At 36.1% G+C, this 8,040-nt stretch overlaps 1 long non-coding RNA gene across 1 annotated transcript in view; it reads right to left on the reverse strand.

Annotated features, from left to right (window-relative positions):
- Positions 1 to 4,334: 4,334 nt before the first annotated feature.
- Positions 4,335 to 8,040, reverse strand: part of LOC100536771 (uncharacterized) — a 4,689-nt gene continuing 983 nt past the window's right edge. The window contains exons 1-3 of the long non-coding RNA XR_015517251.1: positions 5,947 to 8,040; positions 4,961 to 5,398; positions 4,335 to 4,668 (exon numbers count right to left, since the gene is read on the reverse strand). The exon at positions 5,947 to 8,040 is cut by the window's right edge and continues 983 nt beyond it. This is a non-coding gene — a long non-coding RNA (uncharacterized LOC100536771). The remainder of the gene's footprint in view (positions 4,669 to 4,960; positions 5,399 to 5,946) is intronic.

Here is an 8,040-nt window from a genome sequence, read left to right on the forward strand (position 1 = left end):
TGCTGGTTCTATCTGTTTTGTTAGTTTGGATTAGCCACTTGTTCCTTTGTTTGTGCTCCTGATTATTTCACTCCACCCCTTCATTCTTATTCATTTAGTTAATTTGTTTCACCTGTCTTTGCTCATTTTCTCCTCATCAGCTCCCCTATTTATTCTCTTTGTGCGGTTCTGTGCCAGACTGTTGTTTGCTTCTGACCCTGCAACATCAATTAAAGGTGAACTGAATGTTTTTAGTTAACCTTTTTCTGTTTGACTCCAGGACTCTCTCCCAACCTTTCCAGCCTTTCTGTCTAGTCCCTATAGCCTATAGCGTCCCTATTTTGACCAACACACCTCCTCTGTTTCTACTGGCCAGTCTATTTTTTGTTCCTGGTTATTTCCAGTCATTCCCTCCCGCCAGCTATAACAGCAGAGTCTGCTAGTGTTTCCTTTTGCCATTTTTGTTTTCAGTTTTTGGACTAAATAGTTTTTTGTTCTTTCGCTTGCTGAGCAGCATTTTGTTTATCAAACTGAGTTTTGTGTCCTTTTTCCCCCTGAGGCATTGCCTTTCTTGCTTATGAATTGATCTGTCTGATTTTTTTATTTTATATATATACATATATATATTTTGCCTTTTACAATAAATCATTGTCTTGTGTTTTTTCTGTTTACTGGCCTTGACAGAAGGAAACTGGAATGAATGTATTAACCCATTTAAGCCCTCCAGCATGCATAGTTGCCATTTTCCTTTTCTAAGTAATTTTCTATGTTATCCATATTAAATTTCTTAATGACATGCAAGCAAACAACCATATCAAAGATTTCAGAAAAGAAAAAAGGAATTGATTTTCTTTTTGTCACAGGAGGCTTTCAATTTCTTACCCCCAATTCCATGATGCAAAATGGAGGCAAACCCTCCAAAATAAAGAGAATCTTCATGTTACAAAAAGTATTGTTTGTTCACAAATTTAAATCAGCAAAATCACGAAGGTTTCATCCAAACTAAACAAATACTTCAAGAGATCTGTCGTTTTTTTAATACTTTGTCAAAATTTCAGTCTGCAACTTTAGTTGCTGGTGGGCATATACCTTGTAGATGCATAAATCATGGCAAATTATGGAATAATGTGTTAATAAGTTATTAAATAAAGGTTATTGCTCTGGTTTAATGTGTTTTGCTTTCATAATCCCCCAGTCTAAACATTACTCAACCCTTTAACTGATGTCAGAGAAGGGGGACCGAGACCAGAACTGTGAGTAAGAACAACAGTTGACTAAAGAGAGATGATGACAGGTAATATGGCAAACGGGTAAAGTCTTTATCTTGACTAGATGCGTAGTGGAGCAGGATTGATTGGAACCAGAGACTGATGGTGGAGATGGACACGGAGGAGATCGGGAAACACACAATCGGACGGGAGCCACATTAGAAAGGAGGAGAGATGCAGACACTGGAGGTAAACAGGATCATGCAGGTAAATAGAAGTATTCGCTAAATGTTTCACTGACTGAGTTTGTCCGTCTTGAATACGATGAGGTCGGACACTGAGTAATGTGGAGAGCAGGGTTTTATGGGGCTGAAGTGAGGTGCGGGAGTGATGAGTACTCAGGTGATGGAGATCGTGCTGATTGGGGTGACTGTGAGCTGGCTGATGCAAGTAATTGGGAGTGAGGAGAACCTGGCCTGGCTGTGACAACTGTCTTTACTTTAAAATAGACTTCTCTGATACACAATCTGATGCAGAGCAAAATCCTCACAGTTAAATGAAGTTCTCCCACTGGTCCCACTCCCAAAAGTATTATATGGTTGATATGATAACAGGCTCTAATATAGTTTAGGAATAATTTGCTTGCCAGTAGTGAAAGCAGTTGTTTTCTGTTAGAATGTCAAATGTTTTCCTTTTATGCAAATTTTACACTGAAGGATGGATATGACATACGAAACTATAGTTGCATATTCAAATACAATTTTCTAGAGAAAAAAAAAAAAACCCTGGAGAAAATAAATGCAAAACATGTTCACATCAGACACTATTGACAGGGCTGCATGCATGAAACCATTTAGAAAAATTTGGGTAAACAAATTGATTAATATGTGATAAAAGTAATCTAAGTGTGACCCAAACATAGTCATGTTACATTACCCTATACATGTTGATCAAACTCTAATCTTAAAGTAGTCGGATTGCATTGTATAAACGTGTATATAGTTGCTGCACACTGAAGCCAAAATGTTTGTCTTTAATTTTCGCACATTAAAAAATAAATTCGACCTCCTGTTGTGTGAATCGTGTGACACACCGCCTCTGAAACTTTCGTCTGCCATAGCAAATTCAAACCGGAGAACATTTTGTTTTCATTTTTCACATTAAAAAAACATTTTGAGCCTCGTTTTGACAGTTCAGAGTCACTGTGCAAATGAAAAACCAATGCATCACTTGAGCAACTTTATGACACAAACAGTGTATAATATCAGACAGAACATGGCGGACAGTTGAAAACCTGCTGGATTCAGTGAATGGCACACTTCCCACCTGCTGCTGTTTGACGTGTGTGTGTGTGTTTGTCTCTGTGTTTGTGTCCATACATTTGCACATAGACATTATAAAAGGAAGGCACCTTATGATCTGCTTCTGTCCATTGCTCTAATACGTCAATGCAGCGCCAGCGTCTATTATAATATTAAAGGAACTGTATGCAGCTTCTGTTCAGAATTTGTTCATATACGTAATAGGGAAAGCATCACGAGCAAAATTCCACTGATATCCTGAAATAAACTTTGCATTTCTTGATAATCCAGTTCAGCTGTTTGATGAGGAGGGGAACTCTATCCTCTCGATGTGAGATTAATATCAAGCCGCTTGAAATAGGAACAAACTCTCACACCATCAATACACTCAATAAAATACACACATAACCCTGAACACACAATAGATGAACATTTCATTATTATTGATATTAAAACATCATATGCATCATAACAAAGCTGAATACATGAGCTGTTTCAGTATTGAACAGTATTGGGCAGAGATAAAACTTTGACAATTTAGAATCTGTGAAAAAAAATATTGAAAAAATTACCCGTAAATGTTTCTAAACAAAGTGCTTATCCGTGCATATCACTATTAAAAAATAGTGTTGATATATTTATTTTTACAAATAAATTTACAACATAAAACATGATCTTGACTTAATATTCTGAAGATTTTGTATATACAGTTATAATCTGAATTATCAGCCCCCTGTTTATCTTTTCCCCAACTTCTGTTTAACAGAGAGGTGGTTGCTAAGGCATTGCAATCTAGTTGTTAGGGTGTTAAGTGTTTGCTTAGAGGCTGCTGGAGTGTTTTGAGGGTTTTTTAGGGTGTTCTATGGTTGCTAAGACATTGATAGGCAGTTGCTAGGGTATAATGGGGGGTTGCTAAGGTGTTGTGAGTGGTTGTTGGGTGATTGCTAGGATGTTGAGTGGTTCTTTTCCTATGGTGTTCTAAATGTCAGTTTTGGTATTCTGGATGGTTGCCAAGACATCGTGAGGCAGGTGCTAGGGAGTTTTAGTGATTGCTGAAGTATTGCTAGGCATTTGTAATGTGGTTGCTTACTTGTTTCTAGTGGTTGCTAAGATGTTGTGAGTGGTTGCTAAGGTATTGCTAGCTGGTTGTTAGGGTATTGTGAGTGGTTTCTGAGGTGTTGTCCTTTACTGTGATTGGGAGATGTGTAATGTATGATCATGCTTCTGTGTTTGTGTCAGGATCTGTAATGAAGTGTGTCGTCTGTATGTTCCTGTTTTAAAGGCCAGTTCTTCTACAGAGAGTTACAGTCGTCCACAAGATCATCAGCATTTGTTGATTCCTCCATTCTGTCCAACAATTGTTCTCTGTGTTCCTCCTGATTTACTAATAGTGGACTTGTTTACTGTCAAACAGCTAGAAGAGTCCTGTAATTTACTGGAGTGTGAACTTACACTACCACAGATGATTTGAAGAATGTTCAGATCCAGAGAAATGAGCAGTTTATCTGTCTGTCTGTTTATCTATCTATCTATCTATCTATCTATCTATCTATCTATCTATCTATCTATCTATCCATCCATCCATCCATCCATCCATCCATCCATCCATCCATCCATCCATCCATCCATCCATCCATCCATCCATCCATCCATCCATCCATCCATCCATCCATCCATCCATCCATCCATCCATCTATCTATCTGTCCATCTGTGTGATTTTATACCCTGATGATTCTGTGTTATTAGTTTATTCAGGTGTAGAATGTTATGATTGACTAACAGAATCAGGTATTCCAGAGCGCTGTGCAATAAATTAAAGTCTTCAGAACATAAATAACAACAGAAAACAGAGAAATATTGTGCTTTATTGAAACATTAACAGATTTCAATCCATCTTTAATGGGGAACTGATATATTCTCAGCTGTATCAGTCACTAAGCAAAGCTCATTTACTCTAACACCAGTACAAGTACAGAGAGTTCCCTTATAAATCCTACTTGTGGTGTTTTATTTAGTTAAATACAGTAATTATAGTCAACAAACCCATATGATCAGCTTGTAAACACACAAAAGTAAATAAATCTTGTTTTTCAGATTAACATTTGACAATTGGCGTCAGGCACAGTCCAGATTTGTATGAAAATGGCTTTTATTTAATCATTTACAGTAGTAATAATGTCTAAAACATTAGGCACATTCAAATCAAGACTGAAAACACATCTGTTTAGCTGTGCCTTTACTGTATGAGCACTGTGCTGCGTCCAACAGATTGCACTATCATGTTTTTCTCTTCTTCTTCATTCTTTTATATCACATTTTACCTGTTTTTATGTTTTGTTTTGTTTTTATGCATTTTTATTATTTGTTTTTATTTTTATTTTACTTGTTTCTTTTATTCTTGTTTATGTAAAGCACTTTGAATTGCCATTGTGTATGAAATGTGCTATATAAATAAACTTGCCTTGCCTTGCCTAATATTATCTTCAGCAGTTAATCTCATTAATTATCATTATAGTTCTTGTATTCATGCATATACAGTAGTTACAAAGTTAAGCAAAGGGAAGTAAATAATCAATGTTTTCAGATTAACATTTCAGAATCGGCATCAGACACAGTCCAGATTTGTATGAAAATGGCTTTTATTTCTTATAGTTTACAGTATTCATGTCTAATATTAATTCCAGCAGTTAACCCTTCATGTAAAATCAGCTTTAGAAAGAGAAGAGGAGCAGAATCTGCAGGTTTTCTCAGGGCCACCAAAGAAACACAAAGACCGGAAGAACCAGCAGGTGGATCAGAGCCTCCAGGACCGGCGGGCCATTAGTGGAGTTGTATGAGGGTTTGCTGGTTGATATAGTAGTAGTTGTAGGAACTGTTGTGACTCTAGTAGTTGTAGACACTGTGGTTTGCTTTAGTTATGAAACAAGAAGACAGTATGGACAGTATGTTAAACCACTGGTGACATCTTTTCTACTTCCTGTTTGTCTGATCTGATGAATATTCAAATCATCGTTTAAATATCAAATCAGCTTCTGCAATAATGTTGTTTTAGTTCCGCATATGCATAACATCCTTTGTTACAGTTCTGTTACTGTAACCCAGCATTGATTTTATTTTATTTATTTTTTTGAGTGTACAGTGCTGTAAACTTTATTTCAAGTGTTTTATATGTTTAATAGGGAAAATATGTGACAATTCCTCAGATTTTATCAGATCAACAGATCTTCATTTCTATGGGGCTTTTATGATGTAGATTGTGAAAAGCAGATTAACACAACAGACACAGACGAAGAAATGATAATAAATAGCCATAATAATGTTTCAGTTCACATAGCGAATCAATAAAAAACAGTTATACTTCAATAGTTATGTACAGTTTCATACATTTAAACTATCATTTAAGTAATTTATCATTTTAATCAATATTAAAGCTAGGATGAAAATATAAGTGAATTACCTGTGCATATGATAGAGTCTGCAGAGCCAACACCAGCAGAGCGAGAGCCAGAATCTTCATCATGATGATGATGATGATGATGAGCTGCTGTTTGTGCTGATCTGAGATCTGTGTTCAGACTCTGGCAGAAACACATTCATCAGGAAGCTTTTATACTCACCACAGCAGCCAATCAGCTGCCAGCATATTATTATTCTGCATATAAATAGTTTAAGACTAGATGATCAGCTCCTCCTCACAAATTATTATTATTATTTTGAATCTTTCACAACAGACCGGTTTTTGAACACATTTTTAGACATGATAGTTTTAATTACTCATTTTATTTAGTCTTTGCTATGATAAGAGGACAATATTTTACTGTTTATTTTGCAAGATACTAGTGTTCCGCTTATTGGGTTCATCAGGCAAGTTATTGAACAGTATATACAGTAGTCAACATTTGAAGTGAATTAAAACCTTTCATCAAAATAGTCCTACAGCTCTTGAAGAACACCTAAACAAGATCATTAGAGCTGCTGGTTTCACTACTAACCGCTAAAACTAGCAATTTATCAGCAAAAACGTTTAGTTCACTGACGGTTTGTGTTTAAAATAGTCATGTCAAGCTTTATTGTCATTTTGCTAAATGTGTGAAGATACAGAGGAACGAAATGTTGTGTCTCCCAGGACAGTGATGCTACATAGAGTATAAGTCAGATTTTTTTGGCCCCCTGTTTATTTTTCCCCAATTTCTGTTTAATGGAGAGATTTCTCCAACACATTACTAACTGTAATAGGTTTAATAATTAATGTCTAATGATTTATTTTCTCTTTGCCATGATGACTGTAAATAATATTAGAATAGACACTAGTATTCAGCTTAAAGTGACATTTAAAGGCTTCACTAGGGTAATTAGGGTAACTAGGCAGGTTAGGGTAATTAGACAAATTATTGTATAGCGAAGGTTTGTTCTGTAGACTATTGAGAAAAATATAGCTTGAACAAGCTAATAATATTGATCTTAAAATGGTGTTTAAAAAATTAAGAACTGCTTTTATTCTAGCCAAAATAAAACAAATAAGACTTTCTCCAGAAAAACAAATATTATCATACTGTGCACACTTTTCGGCTGTGTTCACTGTGCACTGGAGGGTCTTGCGGTCAGCAGCACTGCAGTTCCTATACCAGACAGTGATGCAGCAGGTCAGCTTGCGCTCATGGATTCCCTGTAGAATGTGGTCCCCCTGTAAACAACACTGTGAAACTCTTACTGTTCTATCATGTGTTTCTATTGTACCTCCTGTTGCAGTTTTTCTTGTTTGCTTTGACCTGGTTAAAGAAACTAGTTCCCACTTCATTTTCATGATCACTATCCCAGCAGAGCAGAAGACCGGTTGTTGAGTTTTATGTTCTCATTAATCCTATAAATTTATGTTTTGTTATGTATTTTGTTTATTTATTTCTTAGATTATACTACTTACTGCTGTATGCCAAAAATGCGCAAGAGTTCATTGTGCGCAAGTGTAAACAAACAGGACTTTTATTTTGACTTCCGAGTACTTTTATGTGATTTCCTTCCTCCTTGAGGCACTGATGTTTTACCAGTGTGTTCTAATGAAAGCGAACAAATAAATAATATTAAGAAGTTAAATCTGGATTATTCTTTCATGGATGGATGACAACAACATATTGCACATAGAGATGACGGATAGAAATGAAAACCCTACACTGGTCTTGCAAATGTGTGCAGCCTTTCTCATTGGGTTGACACATTTTCCCCACCACTTTTCAAAACAGTTAACACAGATGCCATTCAAGCAGCCCAAACTCCATTGTTTTAGCTATAGTAACCAAACAGAAACCATCTATTCCTAACCATTAGAAACTACTAAGTTCAGTATGAATTCACTGAAGCAGCGGTTTGACACTGCTTCACACAAATCTTCAATTAGCAATCATTCTGCAAACATTAAAGACGGTGGCAGGTCTGTGTTGTTCTGTGCCAGCATGGATGGAGGAGGTCAATAGTGGCTGTGTCCTTCAATAGATTTGACTGTATACTGGTTTACATGTGTTTTCTTTAATATTTACAGTATTTTATTACTTTTCTC

This window comes from Danio rerio, chromosome 19 (genome assembly GCF_052040795.2).
Source record: "Danio rerio strain M-AB ecotype USA chromosome 19, GRCz13ab, whole genome shotgun sequence".
Lineage (NCBI taxonomy): Eukaryota > Metazoa > Chordata > Actinopteri > Cypriniformes > Danionidae > Danio > Danio rerio.